The sequence below is a fragment of the Cibotium barometz genome, chromosome 24, assembly GCF_041138505.1.
Source record: "Cibotium barometz isolate CiBa-2024 chromosome 24, ASM4113850v1, whole genome shotgun sequence".
In the NCBI taxonomy this organism is placed as follows: domain Eukaryota; kingdom Viridiplantae; phylum Streptophyta; class Polypodiopsida; order Cyatheales; family Cibotiaceae; genus Cibotium; species Cibotium barometz.
In genome coordinates this window covers 30,562,890-30,571,827 of record NC_141069.1, presented here as the reverse complement: position 1 = coordinate 30,571,827, position 8,938 = coordinate 30,562,890, and positions in this window count along the sequence as shown.

Sequence of the window (8,938 nt, the reverse complement as noted above, 5' to 3'; positions counted from 1 at the left end):
TGACTAGTTTTATGTTTGCATGAATATCCGGCTAGGGGGCCTCGGAACTCTTTTCCCTGGTACTCAAGATAAAACCTAACCAAATTCCTAATTGGATCCCATCACTACAGTGGTTGGATGGTTGGCTAACCCATGGGTCTGCTGGATGGGGTCAGGCTAGACTGATGGATCCGTAAAACGAGACTCAATTTCTATATAGTACGATAGATGAGGTAAATCCTAGATAAAAATTGTTCTATGGAAAAGAATCAACGGCTGTGCCTCTCAATGAGGAAAAAAGCATTGGTCTCTATGATCCAAGTACAATCTTTTCCCTGATCTGACTATGGGACTTACGGGCTCGGTCAGATCAGTTCAGTTAGTTCAGGCTTTTGACTACGTTAGAGAAAAGTTATCTTGGAGGAATCGTCCGTGCTTTCCGGGGGCAAGGGAAGTTTTTCCAGATTCGGATTTGGAAGAACCGATGGATTAGTCTCTTGTCCGGATATCCGTGGTGTGGGCGAGGCCCTGAGTGTGGGACCCTGCCCCACGCAAGAAGTTCTACTTCCGGTGCTAGCACCCCTAAATTCGTTGCATGGTGGGGTCAGGGATCTCAACATCCAATTGCAAAATTAGAGGCATCAATGTGCACATGAAAGATGAGATCCCAGTTAGGTGTTTGCAAGATTGAGGCACTAGCCAAGGCTTGCTTCAACAAATCATAAGCTTTTGACACTCCTCGGTCCATATAAATACAATCAATAGGTTGTATAAAGGACAAACTATTTCTGCATAGAAAAGAATAAACCAACGGTAGTAGCCAACCTGGCCCATGAATCTTTGGACTCCCTTATTGTTTGTTGGTGGGGGTAATTCCAAGATGACCTTGATTTTACTCTCATTAGTGGAAATCCCATTTTTGGACACTATATGCCCAAGAATAACTCCGTACTTCACCCAAAACTGGCACTTGTAAGGGTTTACCTTTTTTAGGCACGCTAGGTGCTTTTTCCAAGACAAATGAATGCACAAATCATCTAAGAAAGCTTTGAGAAACTTTCTTAAGAAGTTCTTAAAAGCAGTATTTATGTCTTTGGAACGTGGTTGGTGCATTGGTTAGACTGAATGGCATAAATCTGTAAGCATATACACCATGCTCAGTGACAAAGGCTATTTTGGCTTGGTCCTTAGGTGCAATTGAAATTTGATTATAACCAAAGTATCCATCCAAAAAGCTATAAGCCTCCTTGCCTGCAACTCGTTCGAGCATATGTTCTGAATATGGCAAGGCGTAGGGATCCCTGCACGTGGCAGCATTCACTTTCTTGAGATTAACACACACTCTAAGTTTTCCATTCTTCTTGGGTGGCACAATCACAATGGGTGAAACCCATTCTGAGTGTTCAATCTTATAGATGAATCCATACTCAATGATTTCATCAATCTCTTCCATGATAATGCTTGCATATTTGGGATTCATTGGATAGGGTTGTTGTTGGACTGGTTTAACTTCGGGTACCATGGGGATGGTGTGTTATACCACTTATGTGGGAACTCCTTTCATATCATGGTATGTCCACGTGAAGAAATCCCTATATACTCCTTGAGGAGAGCTATAAGTTCAGTCTCCCTGGCCTTATTTAAGTCCTTGGCTATGTAGATAGGCTTAGGATCTTCTCTTGGTTTCAACCAAGTCTGCATCCTTGACCTCTGTAGGCCCGTCACATAGATCCTCCACTTTTACTTGTGGGGTTACATTTAGCATTATCAAACACTAACTTGCATTCCCCTATGGGCGTAAATCAGGCTCATTTTCCTTTCCTTCATCAACTGCTTTAGCTGTAGCCTTTAGCTGTAGCCTTAGCCTCTCATTATTTCTATGCAATTTCACGATTTTGTTTCCTTCTAGCAGAGTGACTTGGTTTTGGTTCATCACCTTAGCTATATCAATTAGGGGTGGGCTATAATACTAGACCTTTTATAACTCTTCTCCCCAATCGTCTATGAACTTTCAATGTAAGTCAACTGCACCCATGTATTGGAGCCATTGGGCGGTAGTGGTTCTTTCTTACAGCCTTTTATGATGATTCATTGCATAGCGTTTACGTCTCCACCATCTTTGGAGATGCTCCTTGGCATCTTGATGAACTTCATCCCTTTCTTCAGATTGGGAATCCGTATTAGATTCGAAGTTACTCCCTAAAGTTTCTTTGGATGTTGTGAGCTCTGTTTTTCTTGTGGTGGTGACTTAGGAGTTGGTGTTGCTTTCAGTCTCTATTTCAGACCCCTCATCACTATTTGTGCTTGAGCTTGAGTCATCCCATGTGGAACCAAGTTCACTATAACCTATCCCCTCGGTGTGAGAAGGTAGAGCACAAATCATCCATAGGGGCACAACCTTAGGGAGCTCCTCAATATCAAGTGTAACCAATGTAGATCCTCTAGATTCCTAACTATCAATTGTAGCCATCATATGTATCCAGTTTAGATCATCTTCAGGCTCAGTAGCTTGTTTTTTAGAATCCTTGTGGGTTGGATCCTTCCTGCCTCAGTCTCTTCTCAACAAGTATAGCAATATTGCAATGGGGTTGAATGAGTGGTGGTGTCTGAACGGTTTTCAAAAAGTCCTCCCCCACTACCCATGTATGCTAGTCACAAGATCAACCTTGATGATGGAATCATCAAATTGGTGATAGACATGGTTCTTAGACTGTCATGTACCATCTTTACTTCTCTCATGAACGGGTATCCTAAGATCATTTCATACGGTTCTTGTTGTTTGGAAAAGTCCATAACAATGAAGGTATATTTAACTCGATGTTTGAGAACCTTGATCTTTAAATCTCGTAGTATCCCAATAGGTTTGGTGATAGTCCCATCAGTCATCTTGACAATGATGTCCGAGACTTCTAGACATGGCTTGGCCATCTTCTCCCAGCATTTCTTGGTGATTATGCTCACTCCCACACCACCATCTAAGACTCCCATTACTATGATGCCCTTGGTCGTAATTGGTAGTAGTGCGTGTTGGAATTAGGGTTAAGGTTTCAACAATGCACACACACAAGATAGAGAAGCTTGAGAGCACACAAACTCACTAGATTAGAATAAACAAATGTGTGCCAGATATAAAAGATAAGTACACACCCCAAAATGAGTAGATAAGAGGATGTACATACGCACGGGGGGAAAAACCTCCTAGAGTGAGGGAAAAAGTGCCCCGGTGGTCCTAAGTATATTCACACACATCACTACCATATAATGCTACAAATCCCCCCTGAAGTGATGATGTTAACATGTACAGGGTATGGCCGATCAATCTTGAGAAGACAGTAAGCCCAAAGCTTTACGACGAAAAGCTTTGAACTTTTCATGAGGAAGAGCCTTTATGAATAAATCTGCCATGTTGTCATGTGTAGGCACATAGACTAAGTTGATCTTTGCTGTGCAGAGAGTCTTTCCCTGACATAGTGGTAATGCACCTCAATGTGCTAAGTGCGAGCATGAAATATTGGGTTCCTCGCAACTGCTAATGTGCTCTGGCTATATCAGTGAAAATCATAATGCTAGACGACTGTCTAACACCCAAATCAGCCATAAGACGTCTGAGCCATAGAAACTCAACTGTAGCTGTAAAAGCTGCCTTGTACTTAGCTTCATAGCTGGAAGTGGCCACTGCTGTAGGCTTCTTCTTACTGAGCCATGATATGCATGAATCACCAAGGCGAAAGCAAAACCCACTAGTGGACACTCGTGTGTCATAACATCCAGCCCAATTTGAATCATTGAAAGCATGCAACTGTGACTCACCCCCTTTGGATAAAATAATATGAAATACTGAGTGCCCTATAAATAGCAAAAAACATCCCTAAAGTCAATTTTGGTGAAGACACGGGAACCCTTCATCCAAAAGATAATTAATGTGAGGTATAGAATACCTATTCTTAATAGAAGCTTTGATCAAATCACTGTAATCCATAAACATCCAAAAGTTCCTATCCTTCTTTTTTACAAGAAGCACCACATATACAAAAGGAGATTTACTTAGCTCCACTCATCCCACATTCATTAATTCTTACACTTGTTTCACCACCTCATCTTTCTCCACTTTGGACAATCTATATGATGGCTTGTTGTAGGCCTAGCATTAGGAGTTTCATAGTGAAGGATGGAATGGATCTAGAGTTAAAGATGAAATCAAACACATGAAAGATGAATTCTACCATCCATTACACATGAAATTAGCATTTCCAAGCATCATAGCCAAAGATGAACGAGAGAGAGAATCCATATGTGTATGTAGCAAAGAGAAAGATACACAATGGCCTAAGTGTGTTAACCTCTCACCAAGAGGATGGCTTGAAAGCTAGCCATGAGCCTTGACCATAGATGGCCATCTCCATAGTAGGAGAGCCAAAGGTACAATGGAATGTACAAGATTAGTAAAATGACAAAAAGGTTCTATCCATGTGCCCAAGGCCCTATTTATAGTGTTTTACCCATGGGCCCATTTACATGTATTGCATAGGTTCAAACCATCCCTTCCCAAATATTTTTTCCTCAAAATCATACAAGATATTTACACTTCAAGTGTGGCCGCAATTGGAATCTTTGAGAAGTAAAGAGGTTCCCAAAAATGCTCTTGAAGTACATTTGGAAGAAGAAGTCCAAATGTAATGAAGCCCATAAGCTCTTTCTCCAATGCAATCATATGAGACTATTATGGCAGCCTTGTTGTTGGTGAAGATCCTTGAAAATACTTCATGAAATCTCCATAAAAATGGGTTGCAACAATTGATACATAACCTCAACCAAATGAGTCCCACATCTTTGCCTTATATCATAATGATCTTACAAGTGTGTTGGAGTAGAATGATGGCCCCAACAATGGATTCAACCAAAGCTGTCCAAAAATTACAGCAAATCTGTCCAAAAATTACAGCATATGTAATCCTCATGTAATGCCCATTCTCCACATGCTAAACATGCCACTTGGTCAAGGAATACTTTCATCAAGCAAACCATGTTGTTGTACATACTCCATTGATTGCCAAGTAGCCTCATCCATGGACAAATGCTTCCATTTAACAAGAAATTCTTCAATATCCCCGTTCCTCAATGCTCTTGTCCTGTTGTCTACAATCCTCTCCGGTTCATATATTATCTCTCCTTCTTCATCCATTGGTGGTAGTTATTCAAGCTCTTGAGGAAGAGAACCCACAAACCTCTTGAAGTTAGAAACATGGAACACATTATGGATTCTTGTGGAAGGAGGTAAGTCAAGTTTGTAAGCCAATTCACCTACTCTCTTGACTATCAAATATGGTCCATAATATCGATGAGCTAACTTTGGGTTAGAAGAACCTTTGAGGATATTGTGACGGCTCTTAGGAAGCTTGAGTAACACATAATCACCTTCCTTGAACTCTACTTCACGTCTATGCTCATCCGCATTTGCCTTCATGACTTCTTGAGCCTTCTTCATGTTGTTCTTACATAATCGAAGAAGTTGTCTCATCCTTTCCAACTCATCCTTGGCTAAAGGACTAACCATTTTATTCTCATGAAAGGCAATGGATGGCACATGCACTTGATAGCCATAAAGAGCTTTAAAGGTGACATCCCAATACTCAAATGCTTGCTAAAATTATGGCAAAATTCAGCAAAGCCATTCATCCCATGATGCTTGCATGTCATGAGATATAGTGCCTTAAGTACACTTCAAGCCATTTGTTTGTGCACTCCGTTTGCCAATCCGTTTGAGGGTGATAAGCTATAGAGGGAGTGATTTGAGTACCCAAGTTCTCATACAATGTCCTCCTAAAAGTGCCCATAAACTTGGTATCTCGATCACAAACTATATTGAGTGGCTCCATGTATCTTGAATATATGCTCCATAAATTGCTTGGCAATGTGAGAGACTCCATATGTAGTCTTGGAAGCAATGAAATGGGCTGATTTGGTGAGTCTATCCACCACCACAAAGACTTGATCCCATCCATGCTTTGTCTTTGGTAGACCCATGATGAAGTCCATAGAAATGTGAATCCATTTCCCATCCAGAATAGGCAAAGAATGGAGTAAACCACTTGGCAATTGGTGACTATCTTTATTCCTTTGGCATGACACACATTCCAAAACAAACTTCTTTACATCTCTCCACATGCCTTTCCAATAGAAGCTTTTGCTCACTTTATCAAATGTCTCGAGTACACCAAGATAACCCGAAAGCGGTGAAGAATGCATCTCATGAAGCACCTTGGGAATGTAAGATGAGGTAGGAACCAAATACACCTTATCCTTGTGCCATAAGATACCATTCCGAAGCTTATAATGAGGAAATTCTTTACCCTCTCCTTGCTGTAATTTTTTGTAAATATGGGCAGCATTCTCATTGACAAGATACTCGTCTTGAATCCCTTTGATCCATTCACTATACACTTCCATAATTGATGTCATAGTGCAAGCCCACATTCTAGACAATGCATCCGCTACTACATTGTCCTTTCCCAGAGTGTAGGATATCTCAAAGTCATATCCTTGGAGAGTAGCCAACCACCTCTTTTGTTTGGGAGAAAGATTGGGTTGGGAGAGGAAAAATTTCAGCACCCTATGATCACTTCTCACCTTGAAATAAGCACCATAAAGATAGTGATTCCATTTCTTGATTGCATGAAGTATAGCCAACATTTCTTGCTCATAAACATGCAATTCCATCTCCTTCTCGGAAAGCTTCTTACTCTCAAATGCAATGACACCATGCTCTTGATATAAAACTGTTTTCCAAGACCTTTTCCACTTGCATCCGCTCTCACATAGAATGTCTTTGTAAAGTCCGGACAAACAAGAATGAGAATTGATGTAAGCAAGGCTTTGAGCTCATTAAAACTCTTGTTGGCGGCAATGGCATCCCAAAAGAAAGCTTCCCTCTTGAGTAGATCGGTAAGAGGTGCCACAATAGATGCATAATGCTCCATAAATCTTCTATAGAAAGAAGATAGCCCAAAAAATCCTCTCAATTGAGTTGCATTGCTGGGAATTAGCCATTCTTTGACACATGCCACCTTCTTTGGGTCCACTCTAATTCCATTCCCCCCCCACCAAATGTCCAAGGTATTCAACCTCACTCACATGAAAGTACATTTAGTCTCCTTTGCAAGCAATCTATGCTCCCTCATGACTTCAAATGCTTGCTTCACATGTGCCAAATGTTCCTCTCTGCTCTTGCTATAGATCAATATGTCGTCAAAGAACACAAGCACAAATTTGAACAAGAAAGGAGCCAACACCCGATTCTCATGAGTGCTTGGAAAGTGGCTGGGGCATTCGTAAGACCAAAAGGCATGACCATAAAATGAAATAATCCCCTTTCAGTCATCCTAAATGCCGTCTTCTCTTCATCACCCTCCTCCATTCTTATTTGATGATATCCCGATCTCAAGTCAATCTTGGTGAATAACTTGGCCCCTTTAAGCTCATCAAGAAGATCATCGATGCAAGGTATGGGGTATCTATTCTTGATGGTAGCCTTATTCAAATCATGGTAATCTATGTGTTTTCATGTCTCAACAATGAGAGAATAGATAAATTTATAGTTCTTACCCAAAAGCAATTGAGAAAAGCACTTTAAAACTCACTTATAGTCCAAAAAGCATCTTTTTAATAATAAAATATCTTCTCTTTTTAGTATTTAAAAAGCTCTTCATTTTTTTCTTTCCAAAATCTAGTCACATCATTCCAAGCTTGCAAGGTGGCCTTACGTTGCTATCCTGCCATGTATTAGTGCCACATCACCATCGCCACATCATGAGTACCATGCCACGTTTTTCATAACTTTTTTTTTATATGTGCACATTGCATTTTTACATATCAGTAACTTATATTTTGTGTGTTAACACAGATAACTACACCTTTGATGAACAAGCTCAAGAGGGAAGCATTATTTTAGGATGCAATTGCAAATAAGAGCTTTGAAGAGCTCAAGAGGATGCTTACATCAGTCCCTATTTTGATTTTCAAAGCCATTCATTATAAGGGCAGATGCATGTGGACTCAGAGGCATTGGTGCCATATTATATCAATATCATGGGGTACTTGCATTTGAGAGCCGCAAATTGAATGACAAGGAGATAGAATTGCATGTCTATGATTAAGAAACTATTACCATCTTACATGCAATCAAGAAGTGGCACCACTATCTCTATGGGAGTCATTTCTATCTGAGAAGTGATCATAGGGTACTCAAATATTTCATATCTCAACCAAATATCTCTCCAAAGCAAAGAAGATGGGTGGCCACTTTGCAAAACTATGATTTTGAAATCACTTACACAAAAGGGAAGGACAATGTAGTGGTCGATGCTCTTTCAGGGATGTGGGCTTATTCCTTGAATGTAATCTCAGAGATACACAAATATTGGGTCATGGACATTTAAGAGGAATATCTCTTGGATGAAGAAGTGTCACAAATGGTGGAGAAATTACAAGAAGCTACCCATGAAGATTTACCTCATTATATGAGCTCAAAAATGGTCTCTTGTACTGTAGGGACAAGGTCTATCTTGTACCTAGTTCATCATACAAGGCCAAAGTGATGGAGGAAATGCATGCAACCCCTATGGTAGGTCATTTGGGTCTCTACAAAACCTTTGACAAAATAAGGAAGAGTTTCTTTTGGAAGGGGTTGTGGAGAGATGTGTATGCATATGTCACAAAGTATTTACCATGTCAATTAAACAAAGATCCAACACATAAGCTGGAAGATTTTTTCAGCCCTCACCTATTCTCGAGGGGAAGTGGACACATATATCTATGGATTTTGTATGGGACTTCCTCACATAAAGAAGGGTTGGGATAGCTCATATGTAGTGTGGTCGGTTAACAAAAATGGCACACTTCATTCCTACCAAGGTCACTTATTACGGCATCTATGGTTACAAGGCAATTTGTGGAGTTTGTG